A 27,744-nucleotide genomic window follows, 5' to 3' on the forward strand; every position below is an offset into this window, starting at 1 on the left:
TGCTCGTGACAGAGCCATGTCAGCTGTTGCTCATCCCTTGTTTGTGCTGGAGGCTTGTTAGCTGATTTTTCCTAGCTATTCCAGAAGCCAAGGCTGAGCTGGCTGATATATAATGTCCCACGGCCTGCTGGTTTTGCCCTGTCTTGGCAGGGGGGTGTTGTTTGATTTTTTCCTTGCAGCTGGGGCTCCTGAGCAGGCTTCCAGAGGTAGCTAAGGCCCTAAGGCTGTATCACTGCTTACCCAAATGTTAGGGATGGATTTTTTCTGACCCAAGCTGAATGAAAGCATTTAACTTAGTTACCCTCTGAATTTTCCTCTCTGTATTGTCCAATATTCAGTTGCTTTTGTTACTATGCTAGCAGCTATGTGGTTGTGGTTTGCTCTTTAGTGAAGGGAAAACAGAAGAGGACTTGAACTTTTCTTCTTTCTTGACAATCAGAGTTTTAATAATTTGATAAACCTTGTCAGAGGGGAATTTGGACTGAAGATACAGATGTGTGAATTAATGTTGTAATGGCAAATATAAGGGAAAGGCTAAGATCCTTCACCCAGCCATCATCTTTCTGGCTGAGAAAGGCTGTGTTTCTGCCAAGAAAGCTCTGTGGCTTCTTATACATTTCACCTTGGCAGCACTTAATTTAGGGTAGTAGCTTGCTGAGTCTTCTTGAAATCTGCCATTATTATTTTATGGTTCTTTTACTCTTGAATGTTGGAAGTTGTGGGACCAAATGGGGACTGGTGGCTGGAATGAGGAAACGCAATCATAACAGCTCCTGGTGGCTTCAGTTTGTGCCCTGTGCCAAGCCTGAATTTATCACAGAGCTGCATCTTCAGAGCTGCTGATGCCCTAGGTCAAGCTCCTCAGTCCTCCCTGCAGAGCTGAGTGCCTCTGTGGCTGCCCGAGGGTGTCAGCTCGAGGGGAGTGCTTCTTTGCAGTGGTTTATGTGTGTGGCTGGCTGGTGTGCCGCGTGTCCCCGCATCCAAGCAGCACCACGAGGGACCACCAGGCTGCCAAGGAAGGCCTTGCAGGTCAGGAGTGTGAACAAGAAAAAGGTGAGTGCAGAGAAGCTGAAAAGTAAATCAGCAATGGCCAGCGGTGGCAATGTTTGTTTAGAAATAAATGACATTCTGACTTGGGCTGCAATCTGACTGCTTCACCGGGAAGGTGATGTTTGATCTAATATAGGCTTTAGCAGCTATTGTTTTTCAGATCAAATTTTAGTTTTAATGAAGTGGAATAAATGAGTTTGAATTAGTTATCGTGCTAAAAAGAAGAAAGAACATGAAAGTAGTCACTTAATTTGACAGGTCAGGCAAAATATTTCGCAAATTAGCAGTGCGTTTAACTCTAATGGGATGTGATGACTTAAACTTCTCTGTGTAATGCTATCAGCAGGAATGGGATTACACCAGACTGTGTTTGGCAGGATAACTTGGCTAAAACTGCGGTCTTAAGTCGTTCCAGAAGCATAATGGGATATAAAACCCAGGTGCGGAGATGCTTTTTTCTGAATTAAAAATGAATCTGATCAGTCTGGGAGATCTTAATACATCTGGGTTTGAAATGGCTTGAAGCTGCATCTGAGCTTGGTGGGTGCAATGTTCGATTCCTGTTCATTTGCAGCGTTATCACTGCCACAGCAGTAAGGGAATTCAGGTTGTGCTGTTAAGTGCTTCGTTAACTTGAGCAATTTTCAAGTGCAGCCACTGGGGGCTGTGCGTGGCTCCTGCATGAAGCCTTATTACCTAGCAGTACTTCTGCATAAACTGTGAAGAAGCTACTCACCGAACTTTATTCTTATGGCTGTTGCCAAGACAAAGCTTTGGTTTTCTGTATCATTTAAAATATTCATTTGTTCATTGTGTATATACAAAACAGACTGTGGCAAGAAAGAATAAGAGGCACCTGCTCCCCACCTATCCCTGCAAAAATGTTTTGAACGCCGGTGGCTTGGACCGTTTTGCACCACGGAGCTGAGGAGCATCCCTGCTGCTGCTCCTGGAGCAGGCTGTGTGCAGGCTTCTCCCCGCCTGGTCAGTAAGCCTGAGAAGTCCTCGGGGCTGATGTCAAGAGACCTGACTGAGCCAAGGCTGGTGAGGGGCCTGCCTCCAGCCCAGCATGGGCAGATGTCCTGCCCGGGGGGGTTCTCACTGCCCTGTTCCCTCTGGGGTGGGACAGAGCCCAGCAGGACACGACCTGGTGTGGTGTGCGTTTGTGCTGGGCTTCACAGCCACCTGGTGGCTACTGCTTTGGGAAGAGCATCTTTCCTTTCATGGTCCGTGTCCCAGCAGGTAAACGGAAACAGCTTGTTCTTGTTGTCCCAACAGAATCAATTCAAGGCACTTCTCTGTCAATAGATATCATGAATAATTTTGTTGTTGTTGTTGTTATTTTCAGGAAGCACTAAGAATTTGAAATGGTTAGACAAAACACTTGAATCTAATTAAGGAACAATTCAGTGAAGAAAAACTTGACACTTATTTTTAGTATTTTATTCCTTGCCATACAAACTTAAATGTAAATTGTGCTTTGGAGAAGGATGCTTCCATGAAAATCTGAGAGCATGTGTTGTATGCTGAGTGTTTTACAAATGGATTATCTCAGGCCCGGATCTGTAGTTCCTGCCTGTGGGCAAAATTCCACCTCAGTGCTTGCATTACTGTTAGTCATACCACCCTATGTATGCTTTTCTGTTCTACATGTTGTTGATAGAATTGTATGGTTAAATAGGATTTTTTTTTTTTTTTTTTTTTTTTTAAACGCAAGAGATTGTGATCAGTATATTGAGGTTTGGGTTTGGATATAAAGCTTGAAGTAGGCTGAGAACAGTAGGCTAAGAATTGTTTCAGTCACACATTGCTGGCAGGATTGGAGTGCCAGAGATCTTGACTATTCTAAAGCCAAGGGCTTAGTGATGTCTTCAGCAGGTGAGGTAACAGAATGCTGGCTGCCTCTGCTGTCAGCCCCAGCAGTGCCTGAGTCCAGCAGCTCACAGCCAGGCCAATGCAGTGCTCGGGTTTTTGCTTTAAAACAGGCATTATATTGTAATTGTATTATTCTCTGCTTTACTTAATTATGAACCGAAATGAGCTAGTTTTTCAGCTCCCTGAACACCTCAAAGTATTTCACAAAACTTACACCTCTGCAGTCAGTAAAACTGGATTCAGTTCACCAGCTCTGTAAGATTTATGCGGGGTGGCCCCGATGCTCTGATGAGGTCTCTCATCCTTTCTGGTGGGCTGTTTCAGCTGCAGCGATGGCTCGGAGAGCTGGAGGCTCTCACTTGTGTCTGTGGTTCTCAGGTGGTCGCCTCCTGATTGCTGCTGCGGGTCCCAGGGGATGTGCTGAAGCCCCGTGGGCCCTGCAGGTTGGGCTCGGGTGCATGCTGTGGTGGATGCTGGCGACTCGGGTGGAAAACAGCGTCGGACTGAACTCAGCTTCCTGGCTCTGTGGTTTAACTGTCCCCATGAGTTCTGTGATTACTGTTATTTTTTTTTTTTTTTTTAAAGTGGAAGATACCTGTGCTTCTGAGAACTGCAGGAGCTGGAAAAACTTGAGCAAACAAAACACTTAAAAATACACTGCCTTCGATGCTTCCAGATTTACATGGCAAATTATACCGGCAGCCTCGCTATGGAGGCTTTGTAAGGATTCTTAAAATTTCTTTGAAAACTAGCTTCACTCCTACAGGCTTTCTCTGTTCTTGAAGTAGTGCTTTAAACCTAGATTGTACTTTCCTGCACAGCTACGAGAACTTTCTTGCATGTGAAGGCTGCCATTTGAGGACTGAACTCAATGCCCTCGGAGCTGGAAGCACGTTCTTCCCTGGCTCAAAGCAAAGCTGTGCTCCTCCAGCAGAATCATGTAGCTGATCTGTGGCAACACCACTTCCAGGGAGGTGTTATCTCTGTTTTGCACTCCAGAGGAACCAGAAACGTCAGACCTACAGCACACAAAGATGTGGCTGCAGTGAGCTTAATGCGTGTGAAGCTGGGGAAGAACCTTCCTGAGCCTGTGACTTGCAAACTCTGCAACCCCTTCACATGTTTGCAATCAGATGGATTGCCCCTCCTCCAAAAGGTGTCCCTAATCAGAAATACAGGGTTAGGCAGAGGGATTTAGGGAAGTGTTAGACTCTGTGGTGTTATGGTAGAGAACAGCTTTCTGCTTCAGGGTGGAATGCCTGGTCCCGGGGAGAGCCAGAGATTAAACCCGGAATGGCCACTGCTGGGGGTGAGAGCTGCGAGCCAGGAGCATTGCATTCCTCCCTTCTGCAGGGACCAGACACCGTTAAGCTTCTGCTCTCCACAGTCTTGAAGTATTTAAGTATTAGGCTATAAAATCAGTTTGTTTCTCTTAATGGGTATTTAACAAAGCCACACTTCCTTATATTGCCCTGCCAATGGGTGCTCGTCCTTATTTTTAATGCGTTTGTTTTGCCTCAATGGTGTAGATCTATAAGATTGTTTTTTTCTACTTCCAGAAACTTTAAATCCTGGTGTTGGGCTATCTCTTTCTTCTGCATTGTTGTCATTTTCTGGATGTAGAACACATCCTTTAGAAATATTACCAGAAAATAAATTCAGTGGTGGAGGGCACTCATGTGAAACAGCCCTGCATCTTAGGTGTCAAAGGTAGATAAAATATGTATCAGCTACTGACAAGCATTAGATTTTGTCACTGTGTTAATGCTGGTTACATATCACTCAGATAGCAGAAACATTTGCTTCTTGATTTATGTTCACCGACAATGAAATGTCCAGGATGATTAATTACAGCTCTAAATGATAGTGCCCTTACTCATACCTCCCTGGCCTGAATGATTGAAATTAATAAATATATCTGTATTGCCTTGGAATTTGCCATTAGCTGTTAAAATATTTGCACAATTGACATGCTGTGAAGGGATTTAGTTAAGACTTATTTTTGGAATCGGTAACTTACTACTTTTTCATAGCAGTTTATTGCAGGGAAAGAAGTAGTGGATCCTGAAACTGGTTATAAGGTTAAGGACAACAATTTTTCTGCTCATACTTTCACCTTATGACATTTTTGGGAATTTGTGAGTCCTTAAACCATCACTTTCTGCAAGCATTTTCAAAGGCTTTTGCCTTTATATTTTGTCATAATTAAGTCTATAAGTTACTTTGAGTATCTGTACTTTCAAAAGATCAGACCCAGGCACACACCTGGACTAAGTCATGTGGCACTGTCCTGTCAAGAGGAGATCACAGATACCAAAGCATTCAGAAATATCTTTGCTGCTTGCAGACACAAGGCACTTACAGTTACCCATATTTGGGGAACTTTTTATTAAATTAATTTGTTCTGATAAATTTTGTGTGTATGGGGGGAACCAAACAAAGAAAGCAATGACCCTTAGTCATATTTGGCTTATTTGCTCAATGGAAATGCCACATTTTCTGTTTAGACTGGAACAACCATCTTTTCACTCTGAACGTTGTTTGCCCCGTGCTTCTTGTTTAGGCTTCTCGTCTAGTTTTCCTTTAAACGTTCTGCTCAAATGTAATGCTTTATTTATTTATTTTTATTTGAACTAAAACACTTCTGTAAAGTTTCTGGCTAGCTTCAGTTTTGACTTGAACTTCTCTGTGCCTCAGTACCCCGTGTGTAAACTGGAGATAATGCTGCTGCCTTACCTTGTCAGTTTAATTAATGTTGTGAAGCACTCAGATAGTGACAAACAGCAGAGAAAAGCCCAAAGGAAATGAAAAATTCTTTATTCAGAGTAGTGTTTGGACAGTATGCAGGAGATAAGGCCTCAGACATGCTGAAAAATGAGGCGAACACGAAATATTAAATACACGCTCATTAAGTAAAAGGGATCCAGCCTATGTTCAGGAAGGCAGGAGCACATGGGGACATGCTGATGATGCAATTAAAGATGTAAATAAACAAGATGCGTGAGATGAATGAGGTGAGATCGGAAGCAATTTCTGCATTTCTGTAATGCTTGGGTGACTTTCTGTAAACAGTAAATGTATTAAAATGACCTTAAAAGCAAAGCACTTATTAAAAATATTGACCATTTCAACTGCAATTAGAAAAATATTTCTGTCAAGATCAATGTATTTTCTTATTACTTCTGAGTAATTTCTGATAGCGAAATATATTATGGTTTACAGGACCATATATTCTATGAGGAAAAACATATTTTTTTTTTCTGGATTTCATTTGTAAGGGGAAAAAAAATAGACATGCATTATAGGTGGGGGTGATTTTCTTATTAATACGAGAAGCTTCCCCTGACACGCCTGGAAAGGTACAAGCTTCGAGATGAATTAGTTTTGCCATGCATACAATTTTGTCAGTGACATCAGGGAAATGATATTCAGTGCTCTGGGGCTTCCAGAAGGATTTCAGAAGTCAGAAGGAGAAGGAATGAGTGGCTGCCACATATATTAATTCATTACTTTTATTGTCTGCTAGAGCATCTACAAGCAGATAACAAGTTCCTTTAGATCTTATTGTAAGAAACCTTATATATTGGTGTACTAGCGGAGACCAGGAGGAAACTTGAAGTGAAGCTCCTTTAAGAAAATGCAGCCAGTGTATGTTTGGCTCTTTTGTGTGCTAGAGGAAACATCAAACAAATGTTAAATATTTACTGCCACCCCTCTCCAGCACTCTGCTAGGTCAGGTTTCGGTAACTTTCTCTGCACAGAAATCTTGCAGCCACCTACTCACTTCTTTGGCTACGTTAACCCAAACCAACTGCGTGCCTCACCAGAGCAGGGAGCTAAAGGGGTGATTACCTAAACAATAAACTGAATTGATTAGAAAGCTCCTGGTCTGCAGTCAAGATGATAGTTACTGCCTGTGGCTTCTCTGAAGCTCTGATATGCTTTGTACATTCACGTGACCCTTCTATTTCTTCAGAGTGGTCCTTTCTGGGTGGCTTCCAGGTACGCTTGCCCCGTGTGATCGTTTGTTCTGCGTGCAGGCTGCTTTGACATCGCGTTACGTTGCACCACATACAATCTGACATCCCCTATGGTCTCAGAGGATCTGAGGGTGGAGGGTCCTGTGGCAAAAAAATGAATGCCTCTCTCTTTTTTTTTTTTTTTTTCTCTGACAGTAGCAAATGCCTGTGAACCTTCCATCGTTCTTGCTGGCTCTTTCCCATTTGCATCAAGGCACATGAAAAGTGATAAATGCTAAGAGCGAGAACCCCTGTGATAGGAATGTGGTATTGCTGTCACTGGAGAAAGAAAACTTTGCGTTTAGAGAATAGATCTGAAATGTCAACCAGAAAGCCCATATAAATCTATTCCTGTTTAAAATGCGTGATTGTAAAGTCATTGTCACAGATGGCAAAGAAAATAATGTAAGTACTGTGTATATGCATAGGAGTGTGCTCATTTACATGGCTTTCTGCAGTAATAGATTCTTACAGCGCATCTAGTTTCACCGGTGTTCTGTACTTGCAATCAGATCAAAATAAATTAATATAGCAGCCTCTGAATTGCCTTAAAGGGGAGATTTATGGCCCTTATTGGAATGATGAGAAAATCATTTAGGAGGGACTAACAAATAGTTGATTGTGGTGCCAAACATCTCTGGCAAACAGCAAGTGCTTCTGATGTTTATTGAATGAATTTTCTTCATCTCTTCAGATCTTGTGATCAGCCAGATCTGCTATTTCAATGGGATTTGTGAATGGGATAAAGTCTCAGCCAGCAGGCGTGTTTTCCTTTGATGCCTAGGAAATGCTGAATCTTTCCCTTATTATGCAGCTATTCATCCTTCCCTACGTAATTGTAGGGGAGAGAACTGGTTTCCAGGGTTGCTGTAGTGGCTTCCTACAGCCAGATGCTGGACCTTGCTGCAGATGCACAAGGATGCTGGTGAAAAGGCGCGAGGTGAGCTCCTGAGCATGGCTCTCCCTTGGGATGTGCCTGGACAAAGTGCTTAATTGGTTCTCAATGAATTTTCGGTGTGCTATTACTCTCCTTTCACAGACAGTCTTCCAGGGGCGTTGAGAGCTGTAGCCGATCAGCTGTCTGTGAGTTGTCAGCACACCAGGGCTCTCGGCTGAGCAGCTCTGTAAATGCAGGGTATTGTTAGGCGAGATCTTGCAGCCAGCCTGCAAGCAGCGGATGTATTAACTGTGCATCTCATCAGAACTGCCTGGCTCTGGGTGCATTAACTCTTATCCCTTTCCTGAATCAGAGCAGGTATAAATGCACTGCCAGTTTCAGTGGCCCTTCCAAGAGGCCATCGTGATGGTGGCTTGTTTGAGCAATGGTTTGTGCCAGGACTGGGTCACTAATCCTGTGCCCTGCCTGCTTTTACTTGTTGGCTTGCTGGAGGTTCCCAAAGATTGCCAGGAAAAAATAAAAACAGAGAAGGAAATAAAGTGGCTGCATGCTCCAGAGAAGCATGGGACCAGTGGAGAGGATGCAGTTTGTGTAGCTCCCTGGAGATTGGAATAAATTGCTTTTCATGGCTACAGTGGAAAATTGTATTGAAAGAGGGCTGGAAAAATGCATTTTGCTTAATTCCTACCCAACAGAGTACTGTGAATTGCAAGCTAGGAAAGGAATTCAAGCTATTCTTGTAGGTATTACTTTTTGACTTTGTGTTCTCCAGCAAAGCATCACCTGCTGCTCTGCATCTACGGCACTGGGCTTGGAGCAGCCAGGGCTTGCCCCCAGCTGTGTGCCAGCCTGCCCCTGTGGTCAGAGCACTTCAGGTGAAATCTAGCAAGCTGCATGCTTGGATCTTCATCTTTGTGTTCTTTTCTTTAGGCTCTATGAAATTGATGCTGTTATTTTCTTTGTTTGTACTTTTATGTTGTAACCAATTCAAAATAGATTATTTTCCTTATAGTATGGATGCATGGTCACCCGTTAAGTCTCCAACAATGGGTTTTTGATTTCAGCTGTGGTCTCTTAGTGCCACTGCAATGCAGGTGCTGATACCGGTGGCTGTGGATATGCCCCCTGCTGCCCCTAGAAAGCCCATCACACATCCTGCATGCCACACGTGCAGCGAGGCTCTGCCTGGTGCAGGATCCCTCACCCTGGGACTCTCATGGCTGTGGGAGCTTGATGAGAAATTAATTCCCGTAGAGGGCTGTGGCAAGGCAATGGATACCTCTTCCATACAGTCAGCTTACCAGGCATATTTTTAGGCTTTCTGCCACGCTGTAAAATGCCATGTTTGTAGAGTACAGCGGGTTTCTTGCTTGCATGTGAACCTGTTGTGAGCTTGAACTGGGAACTTGGAGGAAAGATATTGTGGTCAGCTGCTGCCCTGGTCTGCGTTAGGGAGCTGCTGGTGAAGTAAACCGTGGCCTCTGACTTTCACCAGGGTTTGAAAACATAGGGGATGCGTTTTCTAGTACTTTCTGTTTTCAGATTAATTTAAGAATTTGACAGGCAGCTCAGCACCCCGAGTTTTACCGTTCACTGCTGTTTGGTACAGACAGCTTCCCCGTCTCCCCGTGTTTATATTGACCCTTTCATTGATTTATTGTGATCATTCTTCAAATTCCTTGTGAAAGAACCGACCACCTCTTGGCATTTAGCATAGAAACCTTTCCATTATAGATAAGTTTAAGAATGGCAAATCCTGTAGGAGTTGGAAAATAATTAGTTACATCTCTTATAAGAGGTTTTGTTCAGAATTAATTGAAAAGAGGAAGAAATTATTCTAGAGGTGTCATGATGGAGTTTACTTTGACTTTTTAATTCTTCTGTCCCTGCTGTGTCAGTGAAACTGTACTTGCCATCTTTATGACTATCCTAGCTTGTCTGAGATACATGCCTATAAAATTCTTGGTGTGTTGTATAAGGAACATAACTCATGTTGTTCTGAAAGTTTTTTATTTTCTAGTTCTTTTGCTACAAACCGGCAACACCTGCGGCAGTTTGCATGTGTGCACGTGCCTCGAGAGGGAGATGTGAATCCAGAGCCAAGCTCTAAGGGTGGAACTGCATCGAGGACATAACCGAGACACGTGAGTGCCTCGTGTCGAGGAGGGCGAGCAGTTATGTTGCAGGAAAGTAAGACCAGCAGTACATTTGTATGACTTAGTCTTTAACTAATGTGCTAGGGGGTTGACATACTGCTGGTAACTAAATGCTATTATGAATTCTGTTAGTCTATAATTACAAAACATGGTTCAGTGCTACTCACATTGCTTCAGATTGGCTGTGCTACAGGATATGTAAGGCTCCTGCCTGCTGAGGCAACACTGAGCCCTTTAAATTGTACTTACAGAATTTTTCTCATTGTTATTCACCAATACTCACGGTTACCCTATGAATGGGTATGAATTCTCCTGACTCAGTATGATATTCATTGTTAGATTAGCACCTGCTCGTCTTTCTTCAGGGAAATCATAGAATTTGTATCTCTCATCATTGATAACAAATATTCTTTTCTGAAAAAAAAAATACACATTAAGATAAAAAAATGAAGATCCCTTTTATGCTGCACCAGTAAAGCCCCTGGATCCCTCCTGTGCCTCAGTTTCCCTGCCTGTAAAACAGGCTTGCCCACACACTTGGAGAGATGATCCTCCAAAGCCGCTTTGAGTTTGCAAAAATCAGATTGAATCCTAAACAAAATCAGATGCCTTCCTGCCCTGTGAGAATTAGTTCCTCTGCTCCTTATAGAGGAACTCTAGCAGAAGCCAGAAGAGCTTTGTGCCCCGAGTGCCCAAAGTCACAGAGGTCATGGCTTTCTGAATCCACATCCTCTTTACAGCCAAAACCCAGCTTTGGTATCTGAGCAGAAGGCCCTTAGGGTTTTAGTCTGCATTGGAGAGTGTGAGTTGGTATGCTTTTCTCATTTTCTTCCAAGTTTAACTCCCTTGTAGTTAAAACAATGTATAATTAAAATAACCTCCTGTCTTCATTAATTATCTATGCTTTAGATTGTTACTGGGGAAGAAATCAAAGGGACCTGGCTGCGAGTTCACTTGAAGTAAATTTTGGCATGAGGAAATGTGGCAGAGTCACGGAAAAAACACTTCGTAATTTAATTGTGCACCAAAGCACACGGAGAGGGATTTCCCCTGTGAATGATGCATGTTTCCCTCCAGGTGACAGCAGGCAGAAGTGGGGAGGCCCCGTTCCTGCAGGCACTTCCTGGCTGAACATCGAGGTGTGCGTGCACTTCTACAAGAGCAGGATCCGGTAGGACACCACGCTCTTAAAACACAGGCTTTTGGGAGGATTTAAACACCTGCAGGGCTTTCATGCTTGCAGCATCACTGCTGTCTTTGGCTGTTTCTGATGAGCAGGATAAATGCTGCTTACGTATTTCAAGGAGGAAAATGTGCTTATCCCACTTCAAAGGAACTCCTGGCTGTGGATGCCAAGTGGATGGGCACATCTCCTGGGAGCTGCCGTGGGGGTGCCAGCCTCCAAGGGAGCACATGGTGCCTCCCACCGCCTAAATACGCAGGGCAGTCCTGAGAGCATAATTTGATTTACTCTTCTTTTTTTGGCATGGATCTGTTCAAAATATGTTCTCTAATGTGTATAGGTTCATGGTAGTTAAAGGCTGAATTTACTTACAAAAACATTTCTCAGCATCCTAGTGGAGTAAAACAAGGACTCGGTGGCACTGTCAGCAGTAGGTAGAACCTGCTGCCTGCTTCCGTCCATGAGAGGTTGAGTGCTAGACGGTTATTGGACTCCTTCCGGGTATAACAATGAAAAATACATATCTTAAATAGGTGTGAAATCCATTATGGAAGAAAACCATCAGTGTTCTAGTGATTATTACTTTTTTTTTTTTTTTTGTGGGGTGATGGAGGCTTTCTAGAAGTCGTTTATGAGCACTAACATCTGCCGACTGTTATAGCACATCTGTCAGGGACAAATGTAAATAACTTGTGTCTTTTGGTACTTGAGAAGATTCAGCAGTATGTTTTTGGTCGTAATTGGTCTGTATTGTTTGCCCCAGAAAGCAGTATTAAGACTGTTACAAAGTAAAATATCTAGCTGGATTGTATAATGCAAATAATACTGAAACCTTATTTACAGCTAACTAAGCTTTGTTTTATTTGCATTCACATTAATTCCTATTAGAATCCAGGTTTTATATGTCTGAGAAGTTACAAATTCTGTTCTCTGCCAATCTCACGTTTTGTGGAAAACCATCAGAGCTGATGTCTTCTGCCTTACCCCTCACTGCAAGGTCCTCCTCTCCAGATGGTCTGCCCCTGAGCCATCCCAAGCGATGCTCGCAGCACTGCTGCTGGCATTTCTTCACCTGCCTTACCCCAGGAGCAAACCCTCCCACATCAAATTGGCACCCACCTTGATCTCCTGTGTGCATCCTCAGGCATGCCTCTGGAAAGTAGAAATTTTCTTTTAAATTTTACTATTTTTCAGGGTTTTAAAACTGCACAAGGGGTGTTTTTATTTATGGGCTGAAATATCCCATTTCACTTCCCATCCAACGCTGCTTTATTTCACTTGTCACCTCAGTCACCATGTGGTGCAATTCATGGTTGCTTTTGTGAGCAAACAGTGATCACGCAGTTGAAGAGCTGGACTCTATTTGCTTTTGACATTTATATTTAATCCCCTTTAAATTCCCTCCTGTCACGGACAGGGAAAATCTGTCTTTCTCTCTGGGGCTCCTTCCCAGGTGAAGAGCAGGGACAGTATCGGTTTGCTCCCCAGAAGCGTTCTGTGAGCACGAGTAAGTCCGTCTTTCTGAAGTGTTTGGGTGTTAGTGTGCTGTGCACATGATGACTGATAGAGAAACATGTACAGCTGGTCTGTGCTTGGACGTTGTCCCAGTATAACACAACGGCAGTTAGAGCAGTAACAGTGCACTTGTGATGACAAATGTAATGTACGGGTAACAAACGGTGCTCGAACTTTTTGTAAGAATAAACATAACTTATACCAGCAAATTAACTGTGTATGCAAACTGAAGGGGATTTAACAAAACATTGTAATGCATCTTTTAAGTGTAGACAGCCTATCACATTAAAAAGCTTATGTCTTTGTGTTTTCTCAGCCGAAAGCTCAGCACAGTCCCATCCGTGACTGGTTTCCAGCTTGCTATCACAGCATAAGCAACAACAGCATCAGTGGTGAGATTCTTCAAGCTGAATAATAGAGGTATTTATGGACACACAATAAGATGACTATATTTAATGAACTAGAAACTGTGTACTGTGAATTTATTTCTAGAGCTATTTTAGTTATAGAGATACAACAACATTAAACTTCTCTCTATATTCCCTTGCTAATCTCAAGTAGCAATAAGTATGGTAATTAGCTTTCACAAAAATTAGGTATTCAAAGGGAGCTTAATTGCGTAACGTCAAGTGGATACAGGAGCTGATACCTTGCTCTCAAGAGACGGGGCAGGGCCAATATTTGGGCAGCACCGCCTGGCCAGCAGCCCGCTGCCGAAGGGGCGCTGCCACCGGGGTGATGGTGTTTGGGTAGAGCCTGTGCGGAGAGGCTTAGGCAGTGCAGAGGATAAACAATAAAGCCGAGTTATTCCCTGTCAGGGAGTTGGAGTCATAGCTCATTACATTCCCTGGCATAATGCGAGTTATTCTTTTATTGTGAGGCACAGGTACTGCTTTGTTTTGGGCTGATTGATGCGGCGCACGTAGCTTTTCCCAAGGTGCCTAATTGAAAGTACCTCGTCAAAGCTGCAAGGTGTGCTGACACTACCTTTGAAGTTATCATGTAATGTCAGAGCCTCCTGAGTTATTCTACTTTATTTTTGCTTCATATTCTGAATGATTGCCATTAAATAGATTGATGTTTTCCTGGGAAGATTAATGCATGGAGTTGGGTGAGATTTAATTTTAGGCTTTAAATGCGGTTATTGTGTTCTGGCTTTAATGGCAAACAACCAGATAGCTGACTCTTTCCCAAACTGTGCTTATCGTCCCTGGAGAGATCTAACGTGGATGTCTATATTTTACTGTAAGACATAAAACTGAAGAAGGCCACAGCATTGCTATAATGACTCCATGGCATTTGACTGACTTCCATTGGCTCTGCAGCTTATTTATCATTATGGAGAGAGTGCGTATAAACCTCTTCGTGGCTTGGGAGCTCACAGCTCTAAGCTTAATGTGGACCCATCTACCCCATGTTGGCAGAGTTTGGCTGCACACCGTGGCTCTGAGATAGCAGGGCAATTTAGTTTTCATGTTACAGAAACTGACTTTAACTCATATCATCTGCAAATAACACCTCAGTACTTGACATGGATGATGTTTTAATATTTAAGTTGGAGGTGAACAATGAATTTATTAGACATGATGTCCGTAACTCTTGGTAGCTTTTTGGTAGTTTTGTGTAACTTCAAGTGATAATAAAATGGGTTTATGCAGTAATTATTGGAGCAAATTATCACCTGAGATAATAGTGGGCCATTTAAAATGAAAAGACCAAGGATCTACATGCAAAAGGAACATAACTTACTTTGCTCAAGATTTTATAACTTATTCAGGTCCCAGTGGGCTCCCTGTATTCATACGGAGTGTCATGCTGAGGATCTTTTGGGCCCTAGGAGTGAATTTTCCTGGAGCTGAATCTCTACCTGAATGTGCTTCTCTGCTAACTTTAGAGATAGGTATGGTGTCACTGTCAGAGGATTTTTTTTTTTCTATAACAATTTGATATCCTTATCAGAAGTTCAAGAATCTTGTGGTTACCAGTTTACATTCAGACTCAGTTTACATCATTTTACACTCTCTCTGGCTCCCAGGTAAACAATAGCTCTGTGTGTCATCTAGATTATTGATATTTAAAACTAGTTGATTTCCAGCTTAGGGGAAGTTCTAGATACAGACAAGCAGAATGATCTGTAAGCTATTCGGCTCAGAGAACACTTGAGCAAGACCAAAATTGATTGCACGCTTTCATCAGGCTATCATAATGTTCATGCTGTGGTTATTAGTTTCCATTCTCCACTCTCATGGCATGAACGATGTTCATGCTGTCCTTTTATTGTATAACACAGTTTAGCATTCTTGCTTCTCTCCACCATTATCTATGTTCCGAAATAACAACACTGGAGATACGGTGTGATGATCACCACTGGATTTTCAGATTGTCCCAATCCCTCTTTGAACTGTGGCACCATAGCCTGTTTCCAATTAAATGTAAGGGACTTTTATGAGTCACCTTGGCAGGCTGATTATGATTCTCCACATTTGTGGTGTTAGTGTTCAAGATTTGAACACTACTTAGAGGCAGGTAGACATAAGAGTCTGTACAGCTTCACAACAAAAGCATGTATGCCTATATATCCATGTACGTATACATACATATATATGTACTTTTGTTCCGAAGCCAGTTTATGATCATTTCAGGATGTTACTATTTCTGTCATATTGTTAAGTGATTAACTAACTGACAAAATAGTCTATTCTATCTTCAGCTTTTAATAACTATTAAATGCTTGGATGGAGCTGATTCAAATCCTTTTATCAAGGCTTTTCTTCAGAGCTGTTGAGAAAGACAGAAACACGTATCTGAACCAGCAGCTGTTCTAAGTTGTTATAGTTTTAGGTGCAAAAAAGCAGTAACAGTAACCGTCTACTGAAGATGCAAATATAAAATCCAGTATTATTTTTGGATTCTGGATTTATATTGTACATAATATATAATTTAAAGCTTAAATTGTTGTTTAAGCTGCAGAGCACACATACGAACTACTTAACACCTGGTTGGTTCCTTTGAGATCAATTGAAATAGTAAAATGGATCAAATAATTGCGTTTTGGGTCAAGACAGTGGTAGAACAAAGTTGACTATTGCTCAAGGATATAGCAACTTCAGCATCAATAATACATAGCATGTAGCTATATGAATAAATCTCTTTTGGTATTCAATTCAGTGGTTCCTCATCCTTAGAAGATTAGTTCTGTAAATGTGTTTTGCAGTGGTGTGTAAATTATTACCTTTGGAGAAGTATGGTACACTTATCGGAGAACTACTTGGAAGGTTCAACAGTGTTTTTTCAGTAATGTACGAGAATCACTGATCTTGGATAAATGCAGCAGAGCTGGTTATCGTGACTGACATACTGTAGGGTAAAATGAATTCAAATTGCAGAAGAGTCCATTAGTCAAATAAAACCAGTTTGGGGATCTTGTTGAACTCTGCAATAACTGGACAAAGTTCCACGTTTTGCCTTCTGGCTTATGCTTATCTGAACAATAAAAATGTGGGGGGTGAATTTACATTTTATTCATGTTGTATTTACTTGACATAAGCTGCTAAAACAAAAACACTTTCTTAGTGTTTTATTAAAGGATTCAAAATATGTTTTCTGGGATTTTTGTCTGAAAAGATCTTTTAATGAATCACTTCTGAAAATACAATCAATCTTTTCTGAAACATCAGTATATACTGGTCATATAATACTGTGTGGGGCAGGAACTGTAATCTCTCCCAGGCACAAATAAATCACAATCAATACTCTTAATGAAACTGAGTTCTGCTTGGCAATGTCTCCTGCGATACGGGTGGCAATTACTCTTACTACTTAATATCAGTATTCTTTTGGTGACTGTGATGGTCTGATGGTGAACAAAGCAAGGCTGTAGTGAGAGGTAATAACTGGAAGAAGGGCTCGTGTCACTTGGTACAATCGTGGGAATGGCTGCATTGGGTCAGACCACAGGCTGTTATACCCTGTGGCTTGAGAAGGGTAGGAGCCAGCAGAGAAAGCATGGAGAGCAGGTGAAAAAAAAGTCATTCTGTAATGCTGTTAAACAGCAAAGAAATTACCCTCCCTGCAGGCTTTGCCTATCTGTAGTGACTGAAGCAGTGTCTGACACTGACAGCGTTTGACAAACAATTGTCCTGATAGGATTTGCCACCATCAAAGTGAGGGCACTGCTGTATATTGCTTTTGATTAAATTCTTCTCTGCCAGCTGCCTCGTGTGGGTGACTGGCAGTGAGTGCAGGAGGCTGGTGACCTCCAGCCCCCTGGTGTCCCAGCGCCTGGGGCTCCCAGGGCTGCCGGGGTCTGGCTCTTGAAAACCCTTCTGGTGCTTGCAGGCTCCCTCGCTCTGGGACAGTCCATCAGCTGGGGTGGCTGAGACTCCAGCTCTGCTTTGAAAAGTGCTTTGGAAATGTGGAAATACATTCTATTCTAAGCTGGTCTCAAAACTGGGATTTTTTTCCTCTTTGAAATGTTGCAGTTTTTTCTTCAGCTCAGCAACACTTGCAAGATACAGCAATACCGGGTTAGAGACATTTTACTGGCAGTGCTGCAGTGATGAGCAGACTTTCATGGGGGTGTAGGAGAAAAGAGTTAAGCTTGTCACTAGTTGCCTTGAAATGTTGTGTACAGTGATAACGTAGTCTTGCAGTGTAGTGGCTGCCTTCATTATTCCTTCCTTCAGTCTTTCAGACACTCAGTCTTTTGTCAGCTGTGACTCCAGTACTTTCTCTCTTCATTCTATGTGCTTAACGTTGTAAGCCCCATCAGTACTCTTCTGTCCCAGAATTCAGGATGCACCTACACTCATGCTACTTATCTAGGAGAGCGTAACTCCCATGTATTAGCCAACCTTTCCACCGATAAAACACTTTTTTTCTAAGGTCATAGAGCATTCATAGCACAGTAGTGTGATATATATTGGAATTTTTCCACAATAGAGCTTGCAAGGCTGAATCATGACAACCTCTGTGTGGAGAAGTGCCTCTTCTAAACTCTACTTGGGTATTTAAATAAGTGCCACAGCAATAATCAGATGTCTTATGCACAGGTCTCAAAGGGCAGAGCTAGGACTGGCAATCTTAAAAATAATTGCTTACCAGAAATGTTTTCAAACTCTAGTAAGCTAGAGATGTTTTCTTGGTCCCAAAATATTTATAAGATTACTTGGACTAGAATACTAACAAGTTTTTTTTTTTTTTTTTTTTTTAACAGTGACTTTTAATGAGAAATTACTGGCCTTATTATGGATACAAAATTAAGGATGTGGTAAAAATGTCTGTAGTGTTTAGTAATTCATTAAGAGTTTTTCTCCAAACAGAGAATGCATAACTGATGAAGCTCAGCTTATAGAGTAAGTGGAAGCATTAAGATATGACAAAGTGTGAACCTATTTCTATATGCAGATCTGCAGCAGAAATTGTAAGGCCACAATTAACATTGTGCCAATCTCTAGATTTAGAAATGTATTTTACAAAATGCATTAAGAATGCATGTTGAAATGCCAAGCATCTTAATGATGTTGTGTTCATATGTACAAAGGTATGTATTCTTAAAGAACGGAAGGGCTAGCCAGGGTAGATTCAAAACACATTAAAATAGTTTGGAAGTAGTATTGCAAAGCACAACAATCTGATTTATGAATAGGAGGAAATTAAAGTGATATGCCATACCTAATTATTTTTGTTTTTGACTTAGAAATATCATAACTGTCATAAAACAAAATTGTCTTTTGATTGTAGTAATATGCATTGAAATAACATGTAGGAAAGTTAATCTTCTGAATCTTATGAAAAAGCTTATGAAATAATTTTTTTTTTATTTTGTACTGAGGATACATTTCTTCGAAAAGTTCTCTTCTATCTGAAATACTTTAATTTTAGGAGTGAAATGAAACTGTGGATCTCACAATGGCCTGGGGAGGTGTTGCTCCATACGAGGAGCAGGAAGGCAGGCAGTCTGACTCATGGAGCTCCGTGCTGCACCTGGAGCCTGAGCACAAGCTCACTGCAAATGTCTGTCCCTGGGGACTCCCTGATATTCTGTTATCTTTCTGTCAGGGGAACAAACCAGGGAAAAGATGAGGTCGTCTCATGTTGCAGAGGCTGGCCCTTAAACAGCTTTTGTCGTAGGTTTCCTCCACAGCCTTGAGCAAGTCACTACAGCCTGGTGTGCTTGGGGTCTGCCCAAGGGGAAAGTCCAGTAGCCCCTCTTCATGGGGTTTTGCTCTTTTGAGGGCAAGACAAGAACATCCCAGGAAATCTGGAGCAGTAGATGTAACAGCCTATATGAGATATTGTAGAAACAAAGCTGATTCCCTCGGCAGCACTCGCTGCGGTCTGACACCTGGCCTCACGGCAAAAGGGAAGTTTTAAATATTCCATTTTGTGCATCATTGGCCAACTCAAAATTGACTGATTTATATTCAACATGAAAACTGGATTTCAAAGTACCTTTAGGAGTGTTGCAAGGAGGCGGCTGGCCTAACAAGAAAATTATTCTGTGGTATCACTGCATAATGTAGCTAATGAATTAAATCTAACAACCTAAGGTTAAATCTGTTTGAGATGTATAAAAATTCACATGAAAATGAGTTTTTGTATTAAAAGTATCATAACTCATTACTTTCTTCAGCCAGAACGTATATTACATCAGTGCATTGCTGTATGTACAGCTGTAAGGTGAATGTTATTACTCCACACATTTAATCTAAATACCCAAACATAATTAATTATTTTCACATTTGTCATAAACCTTGTGTTTCATTTTTACAGTGCACCCATGTCAGGAATCATATGAACAATGATGGCCAATATTTGCTTCGTTAATAGAAGTGTTAGTGGAGATTAATAGAACTAGTCTGATTCATCATGTTATTCACGATGAAGAAAGTGTTGCTCCAACCAACAGCAATATGCACTATTATTTATCATTTATGTTGAAACGCTTGGTTATTCGGTTGCTTGATACCTGTTGTAATGGTAGACCTTCCACTAATTTTTTTTTGTGAAATTCCTGCTCTTAGCTCATTAATCTTGAAGAGTTTAGGTGGTATTTTCGTTAGTGTTTTGCCTGGCCACTACTGCTGTTCTTCTGGCTGCTCCCCCCTGCAGTGGGCACTGCTCTGCCCAGCCCTCCGGCCGTGTGCCTGAGGGCTGCTCCTGTCCCTGCTCAGGCATGGACCCCTCAAAATAATTTTCTTAGGTTGACACTTTATGCACAATAAGTTTAATTTCAGAAGAATTTATAGCTTTGTTTTAATGACTCATTAAAATACCATTTTGTTTATGGCTTGTCTTCACTTAAGGCAATGTTTGAGAAGTTTTGTGATTTATAAAAGTGAAAAATTATAACTGAAAAAACTATTTCAATCTATGAATTCTCTGTGGAGAAGGTATGGTGATTGCCAACAGCTCAGTGACTAACCAATGTTTAAATGTGCACTGGCATTTTTCAGCAAATATTTACTGAAGTGTTTTTTATATACAAAACTTGAATCTTCAAGTGGGACATTGGGATTAAGATGATAGGCAGTGGCGGTTCAGAATGATTCATTTTGGGCTATCAAATCATCCTTGTTATTTAAAAAAAGAAATGTATTCATTGAACCTTAACAGCTTCTTCAAAAGTTGTTCTAATTTATTAATTTAAAACAAATATGCCCTTTAAAAAGTGCTAGTATTACTAATGTTAAAAGAAATCACACGCATCAAAAGGCCAGGAAGCATCAGTAGCTTTTTGGATGCTGATATGTTTTTGTTATGACAAACCACTGCCCCTTCCAGCCTCTTAAGCTCGCTGTTGGTGTGCAATTACCCTCGTGCTGTATCTACTTCAGGAATCCCTTGGTGTCCATCACAGTGGTAGCCAAGCTGTTCCTCAGTAAACAGCACAACTATATTGCTGACTTGTACCTTAACAGACACTTTTTTTTTTATATTATTGAACATATGTGGTGGACTTGTGTGGAACTAATTAATTTTTTTAATTAAAAGAGGACAAACATCATCCTTGCAAGCAGTACTTGTAGGAAGCTCTGACTCCACATATTCCTCCTGGGCGCAGGTTCCTCATTGCAGGTGGTGATGAGAGGTGCGGGGGAACTGCTGCAGAGCCTCTGCTCCCAGAAAATATAACCCAATATTTGTGAGTGATTGATCATAAAGACCACAACATGTAAACCAAGCAATTTATTTCCAGTTGTCGTAGTTCACCTGTGAGCATTTGGAGTGTTGGCTAATTAAATTATGGACTGGATTGGCTTGGCAGGCAAGATCTTTTTTTTGTATGATTTTTTTTTAAAATGTGTGTTATGTTCTGAGGTTCTTTCTCATCTCCTGTCTTCTAAGTGATAACACTGGTTTGTATTCCTGAATTTTAGAATCTCTCTACTCTCACAAGAGTTTGAACAACTCCCTTGACATTGCAGCACTTCTCTGCCTTGGTACTAGAGATGTAAAACTGAGTGTGTGAAAATATTAAAGCTGTCCGTCTGGGTGTGCTGCAGTTCTCTGGCTTCAGCTCTGTGCTCACAGGTGTGGGGAGCTTTGGGTCTCAGCACCTCTACTTCACCAGCACCAGCTTCCAGCTCTGGGTTCAGGCAGTGCAACCAGACTTGGCTCAGGTTCTACCTTCTGCACTTCAGGCACCATCTCTCATCTCCAGACAGTGCCTGACCACCAAGTACCTTCTCCCCTTGCATCCTTATTCTGAGTGTCAGAAATGCCACAGGATAATTGCGGTGTGTCACTGAACCTCTTGCTTTCTGGCTGAGTTTCAAAAGTGGAAAATTAAATGTATTGAAAGCAATTGAGGCCATTGTGTCTTCCTGGCGAGCCATGGTAACTGTCAGAGGCAGGAATTAGTCTTGTCTGGATACAGAAGAACAGAAATGTTTATCTATTTCACTGAGAGGTGAAAAAGAATATATAGGCTGAAGCTGAAGTATGCTAACAGGGTTGGCTGTAATGAGATTATATGTCTTATAAGCACTAATGATTATATTCCCATTACTAAAATATACATAGGGAATGAAGACAATTATACTGCAATCACTGTGGGGCTATGAACTTATTACAAAGTATACCCAGGAATCAGGCACATATTTTTATATGTTGACAGCTGTACTTTAGCTTTCACACTGGCATATATCAGGAATCTCTCTCCTGAAATCAACAGAATTAGTGGAACTGGAAGTGAAGAGAGAAAAGCAGGCCAAGCAAATTAATATCTTTGTAGGAAGGAACGCAGGATGGAAGCATCCTTTTGCTAACAACCATTGACTTGGTAAAATATGGCTTGCTTGAAATGTATTTTGCTGGAGTAAGCACTGTCACATAGGTCCTGAATTTCAGTGGGTATATAACCTTACTTTCAGCGTGATGTATGTAAATCACTAAACAACCACGTATACCCACTCAGCCCCAGCCCAGTGTGTTCAGTGGTATGCTGAAACCCTCCCCGGGGTGCTGTGCAACACAAGCTAATATTTCCTCATGCTTTCCTTTCTCTTGGCTGTCATCTCTGGTTTCTTATTTTATGATTTTCAGGACAGGAGGTATATTTTCCTTCTGTGGTTGTGAAGTTTATAGCATAATGAAGCCATGGTGTGTGGCTTGAGATGCAAATAGCTGACGACTACTTGGCAGCTAGATCTGTCCAGTTAAATGAGAGGACTCGTGCACACAGAGGAAATTGCTTTTCAGAAGGACGGTCTGGGAGCAATGTCCTGGGCCAAACGTTGAACTACCAGGTTGGGTCACATTGCAACACTATATTTTGGACCCTTTTTTTCAGTAAATACTTGAATCTTTGTATATATTAGACAAAATCACATTCAAACAAAGCTTTATTGATTTAAGTGAAAGTAATAAATTTCTACTGGAACATGACATAAGGAGTATATACACTGTACTGTCTGTTGGTCCTGCGACTCTACTGCAGCTCTTCAGATGGGGAAAAGGAAAAGCAAGTGGATAAAAACAGCCTTCCTGGTTAAATGTCCCTCTCCCAGCTTCACAGGCAGGGCTGTACTTTACCAAGAGAAACCTTGATGACATAATATTGACCCATAATACCGGTTGTGAAGTTTTTCTAGGTAGTGCTTCTGCAAGCTTTTAAGGTGTAATCAAATCTTTGTGTTCTATTTATGCTCTGATGCACTGATTTCTGTGTTTCATTTCTCTGTGAGGGGAAGAAAACCCTTGTTGCTGTCAAGAACACTTTTTTTTTTTTCCTGGAAAATGTATAAGCCAACACAACAATATAAGCCAGCTTGCTGGCTTCACAGCTGGCTTTTTCTAGTGCCTTGGATGATCGTGGTCTAAGAGGGTGTGAGAGAAAACTGGGATACTTGTCTCAGTGTGCTGGGAATATGGCTTTTTTTTTTTTTTTTTTTTTTAAATTAGGATTTACAACCTTATAGGCATTGCTTATTTATTATGTGTTCTTGAAAAAATTCTTTGAGTTGCTTCTTAACCAGCCTAACATTGAGAAACTCATTCACCTGGATGCCAGCTGCGTGGGATATCTGTTGTAGTGACAAGTGCTCACTTTCATGCTTTTGCAGATTAAAACATTCATTGCGTGTTCATAACTCTCCTGTCTTGCAGTTGTCCTCCTCTGAAATATCTCCAACCTGTTCTTCCAGGTCTTCATCTTTGTGTAGGTGCATGGAGGTGATAAATGAGCTTCACCTGGAGGATGAACACAGCACTGAAGCTGAACTCTTCAGTTTAAATATCCGTGTTGCCAACGTGGCCTTCAGCAGGACATCTCCCCCTGAGAATGGCTTTACTCGGAGGCATTTTGATCGTTACTTGTCAGTAAGTGTCCATGAAAAGAGTCTTCAAAAGGTCCTTTATTCTACTCGAGCTGAACAATAATTAATTTTATTTCACATGATAGTTGTTTACTGTTCAATATCTTCAGTAAAGTTTCATTTCTAATTAATGTGCATACCAGGAGGTTTCTCTTTATCTCTCAGAAGATATGTACTCAGACAATCTTCTTCTAGTAAGAAGTGCGCAAGTGAGTATGCAAAACAGAGAAGTCTCTGACTCTTATTAAATTTCTAGAGCAAGCCTTAGTGTTATAAGCTTTTGATCAGATATGATCTTTTCTCAAACTCAATCCAATATCCCTGGGTAGCAGCTACTTCTTTACTTTTTTTTTTTTTTCCTTCTTATTTTAGCTAGTAGTTTCTCATCAGTTTTCTCCTCTCGTTTCCTCCATGTAGGAACTCAGGCACTGAGCAGTCGTGCTGCAGTTATGCTCTTAAATGTGAAATTGAGAAGGTGGCAGTGCCAGCCGGGCTGGTTTGCTCTGTCCTGGACTTTGGGCTGCAGCAGCTCTGTCCGTGCTGCCTCTGGCTAAGACAGACCACAGGTGCATGCCCTGACTGAATATTTTTGGAGAAACAAAGCCTTTCTGCTGTGTGGGACAGCTCTACCACCCTCATCCCCTCTGAAGAGGCTGCTGGTGTGCTCCAGCACAAAGTCCCTGCTCAGCTTGCACTGTTTGAACCCTAGGTACTGTGCAGCGACTGCTTCAGGACAAAGAGCAGCTGGGTGCATATTTATAAATGTAAATTCCCTTTCTGCAATTAATCTAATTAATGTAGGCATAAATGAATAAAATAATTTTATAAACAAACAGCTCTTCTCCAACTCTCATTATAATAAGCTTCTAGAGATGTCTTCATAAGCCTTACCTTGCACCTACACTGCCACACCGTGTTCAGTGTAAGTGCATAGTCTCACCAGAAGGATGCAACCTTGCACAGCACTTTCTTTTTATTCAGCAGCACTTCTGCACACAGCCAGCTGTGGTGTTTGATCCTCCTGAACCAGGTGTTCAAAGGTCCTCGTGCAACAAGAGGGCCAAGCAGATGGGTAGATGCACAAGCTAAGTGCCTAGCTGCCATGGAAACTGATTGAAATTAGGAAATCAGTTAAGGACAAAACCAAAAAAAAAAAAAAAAAAAAAAAAGTGTTATCACTTTAGGAAACTCTGTGCTTGTCTACATCTTTTCATTCTCTATAGATTCTTCCATCTTAGGCATGCAGATATTTTAATTTGTTACCGTGTATTAGCTCAACAAAAGAAGTTCTAAATTAGCCTGAATTACCTTGCATTAGCTACAGGCTGAGTGTATGCATAAACATGGAAATCCAGCTGCTTTATGAGGAGTTGCTCTGGCACAATAGCTTACCCTTATGTCTGAACTCTTAGAAAATTTAGCCTTGAGGGCTGACTTTTCAAATGAGCTATTGGAAAAAAAAAAAAAATCATTGCCAGGCTGGGAAAATAGGGATCTGTGTCCTGTTAATGGCATAGCTGGACAATCTAGAGAAAATTCTGGATTAAAAAAAAAGGAATTTATATTTTGCTGATTTGAAATAAAGTTGTCAGAATCAGCCTAATGATAATCATATTTGCCTGAAAGCAGGCAGTGTTTGCCTCAATACCTGTCAGTATGTGGTGCCTGAAAGACACTGAGTCCCAGCCAAGCTTTTCACCTTTGAGTTCCCACCTGCTCCCCCTGCTCTGTCCTGCTCTGTCCGGTGTTCTTCCCGTTATTCCTCGCGCCCCTTGGTTGTGTTTGTTCTGTCCCCGTGGTCCCGCTGCTCAGCCCTGGAGCACCAGAATCAGGAGAAGCAGCTTCGTGGTCTGAAGTATCTCCTGGGAGCAGATTAATAACCCTACCAGCATATATTTCTCTTCCAAACCGGCATTTTTAATTTCATCGGTCCAGGAGCCGGAATGCTGGAAGGGCCCTGAAGGTGTTAAAAGGCCATACTCGTTGCAGCTCAGTGGCAATCAAATCCCAGCCAAAGTTCAGCCTTTCAGCTTCTTCAACTGACATTTGGAATGGGATTTTCAGCCATCCCGAGAGATGAAGTTCCACTAAAAATCAATGGGACTTTTACAGTTCTAATGACTGAAGCGCCTTCAGAAATCCCATCCTTAGGATTCTAAATTATCGTCTCATTTTCAGAAGTGCTTAGCAGCTTTGCCTAGGTTTTACTGCTGCTGGATATCACTTGGGTCTCTCTAAATCTCCATTAATTATCTTAAGAGCTGTGGGAGCTGTGTTGAGGACACCTGCAACTATGGCTGACATTTATGGATTTTTGGATTAATTTTTTAAAACACTTGCCAAAAAAAACATGGTGTTTTTTATTTTTATTTTTTTTTTGAGATCTTCATAGAGATAAAGCCTTGTATTTTTCTTGCATTCCCCTTTGTTAAGCATTCAATTCCCTATTCGATCTACAGGATCTAAATAAATGAGCATGTTTGCCTATCTTACCCAATGTCTAATTAAATATGAAGATTACAGATGTACTTGAACTGAAAAATGAATGCTGATATATTTTCATTGAGATCTGGATTTATAATGAAATGATTTATTACTTTCAAATTAGAAGCATTAGAAGAAGTTACAGTGTTTGTACTTGTGATTGCAACAAACTGCTTATATTTGCATCTCATGTTTTTTATACAAACACCATCCCTCTTTTGTAGAAAATTGCTCTGAGATGATGATGTTGCCCTTCTGAGACTTTTTTCCTATACCTTTTTAACTGAGTGTAATGCCTAGGGGAGAAGCTGAGCATTAATCTATCGCTTTTCTGGTTCCAGTAGCTGAACTCAATCTGAGGCTTGAAATGCCTTACTAAAAATAGGTTTTGAGGTTGTTACAGCTGTTTTCTTGTCTATAGTTTTAATTTCTAACGAATTCCATGAACCTGATGTAACATTAAAATGAAGTTTGATATTTTTCCTTTCAAAAATATTTTTCAATTGCTCCTTAGGCTTAGAACATCTGTGGAAGCCTTAAGTGACGTTCTTCCCTCCCGAAAGTTGCTGATATGTGGACAGCAAAATGATAAACTTCTGTAGAAATCTCTATTTATCTTCATGGCAGTGAGATCACTTAGAATTATCCAATGAACGAGCTGCTGTGCTGGATTTCAAGACACAAGACTGGCCGATGAGAAGGGCAGTAGGATGCAAAACTTTATGGTAATTCGTAAATACAAGGGTACGTTACTGAGAAGGAGTAACAGAGAAAGACTTCCAACTGGTAAGAAGATGCACCTGTGGGGGTTCATGCTCTGCAACTGGCACATTTAAGCAGGGAGGCATGGCTCAGCCATATTTCATGGAACATAAAACAAGAAGGTATTGTAGGGAAAAAAAAAAAGATACCAACAGTGATGTGGAGAAAAAAAATCTTTTGCAATTCACCTGGTATGCGGGCCCCAGAATAGCTGTGTGAGAGCAGAGTGCGGTGGCAGGTGGAGTTTATTTCCTGCAGATGAAGCAGAATTGCAAAAGAGGAAGACGGGGCTGTGCTGTGTGTCAGCAGGAAGAGCCTGTGGTTAGAGTGTTTCCTGTTAGTACAAGTTTTTTAATTGTTTCTCCAGGATGAGACCTTGGGTGAACTACAAACTACTATCACTGGCACTAGAAGGCTTTGCAGCCAGACTTGTCTGGACTCATGCATGTTGTCTTCAGTACTGAGTAGATATCTGACAAATAAGTGAAAGCAAGGAAAAGATCTTGTTCATTTAGTTAAGACCTATGTAAATAATATCATACATTAGTGTGGGGAAAAATGCCATTTTTGCTCTGGATTTACCATAATCTGGCATAAAAATAATATGCAATATAAATGTGTTTATACCTTAGAGTATCTTGTTAAACCATTTAAAGTTAACTAATGTTTAGCTGTTTTGAAACTTTAATTAGCATTTAACAAGAAAGCAACAGTATAGCCAATTAGACATCTAAGCAATAACACACACACACTTCTATTTTCTAGCAATTAATTGATAACTAGTTTACCGTGGGCTAATAATTAAATGAGAAAACATTCTGAGCAAATTGAAAGCGCTGATGCAAATGAGTTCTGCATTTATTCTTTTCAAACTCACTGACCACATTTTCTAATCTGTTGGGAACAGAGAAATCCTGAATTATGCTAAATATATACTCAAGCTGACTAACCAACCCTTAAAGCAACATTTGTCACTTTTTGG

At 41.2% G+C, this 27,744-nt stretch overlaps 1 long non-coding RNA gene across 3 annotated transcripts; it reads left to right on the forward strand.

Annotated features, from left to right (window-relative positions):
- Positions 1 to 120: 120 nt before the first annotated feature.
- On the forward strand, positions 121 to 27,744 carry LOC118173499. 3 transcript variants are annotated; one of them, XR_004754239.1, is made up of 5 exons: positions 121 to 206; positions 9,863 to 10,032; positions 13,013 to 13,116; positions 23,346 to 23,520; positions 27,130 to 27,744. It is a non-coding gene; the product is annotated as an uncharacterized LOC118173499 (long non-coding RNA). The 3 variants fall into 3 exon arrangements; XR_004754241.1 differs by having other exon boundaries at positions 13,013 to 13,088; XR_004754240.1 differs by having other exon boundaries at positions 9,863 to 9,986.

Source organism: Oxyura jamaicensis, chromosome 12, assembly GCF_011077185.1.
Source record: "Oxyura jamaicensis isolate SHBP4307 breed ruddy duck chromosome 12, BPBGC_Ojam_1.0, whole genome shotgun sequence".
Lineage (NCBI taxonomy): Eukaryota > Metazoa > Chordata > Aves > Anseriformes > Anatidae > Oxyura > Oxyura jamaicensis.